Source organism: Schistocerca cancellata, chromosome 7 (genome assembly GCF_023864275.1).
Source record: "Schistocerca cancellata isolate TAMUIC-IGC-003103 chromosome 7, iqSchCanc2.1, whole genome shotgun sequence".
Lineage (NCBI taxonomy): Eukaryota > Metazoa > Arthropoda > Insecta > Orthoptera > Acrididae > Schistocerca > Schistocerca cancellata.
Genome location: NC_064632.1, coordinates 478,312,865 through 478,314,216, shown reverse-complemented (window position 1 = coordinate 478,314,216; position 1,352 = coordinate 478,312,865).

Here is a 1,352-nt window from a genome sequence, read left to right as displayed (position 1 = left end):
GTTTCACCTCATCACCGACCACAAGCCGCTGGTCTCTCTGTTCAGCCCTTTGGCGTCGCTTCCGGATAAGGCGGCTCACCACCTGCAACGTTGGCCCTTATACTTGTCTCATTTTCACTATGAGATTCACTATCACCCCATGACCCAGCACGCCAATGCTGACGTGTTGTCGCGTTTGCCGATGGGCCCCGACCCGGTTTTCGATCGAGATGAACTACTCTGTTTCCACATTGATGAGGAAGAACGTCGTGCGGTCGAGGGTTTTCCACTTACAGGTTCGCAGGTCGCGTCGGCTACTGTGCGGGACCCGGTCCTGCGTCAGGTGATCGGTTTTGTTCAACGGGGTTGGCCGGACAGGACCAAGGGCCGGGCATCGGATCCCCTTCGCAACTACCATGCCTTGCGCCTTCGTCTGTCTGTTCGTGAGGGTGTTGTTCTTCTGGCTACGGATGGCGCATCTCCACGGGTCATGGTGCCAGCTTCTCTTCGCAAAGATGTTCTCAAACTATTGCATGAAGGCCATTGGGGGATTTCTCGGACTAAGTCCCTGGCCCGCAGGCATGTTTATTGGCCCGGTATCGATTCGGACATCTCCCACATGGTCGCTGCGTGTGGTCAGTGTGCTCAACAACTGGCTGCACCCCGTACAATGCCCTCTCCGTGGCCTGATCCGGCACAGCCATGGGAACAGGTGCACGCTGACTTTGCCGGCCCCTTCCTCGGCACTTATTGGCTACTGTTGATTGACGCCTTCTCGAAGTTTCCGTTTGTGGTTCGATGTCCGTCGCCCACCTTGCGGCAACGACACTGGCTTTGTCCAAAATTTTTGCGCTAGTAGGTCTTCCCTCCACGATTGTCACGGACAACAGCCCTCAGTTCTCTTCGCAGGCCTTCCGTGATTTTTGTACTGGACAAGGGATTCATCATGTTACAGCACCACCCTTTCATCCCCAATCGAATGGGGAGGTCGAGCACCTTGTCCGCACTTTCAAAAGCCAGATGAAAAAATTCCTTACTGATTTTTCTACCGATGACGCTCTGTTGCAATTTCTGAGTTCTTATCGCTTCACGTCTCTGGGTGATCGCAGCCCTGCTGAACTCTTGAATGGCCACCAACCGCGCACTCTACTGCACCTGCTTCACCCTGTCAGGCCTAGTACTGTGTCCCCTCATGTGGGAAAATACTCAGTGGGTGCCGACGTGTGGGCACGAGGGTATGGATCTCGCCCTAAATGGATTCCAGGGGTGGTCAAGGCTCTTCGCGGCCGCCAGCTTTGTGAAATACGTACGGACGACGGCATGGTTGTTCGTCATTACAACCAGATGCGCCCACGAGTGGTGGCCACGCCGGT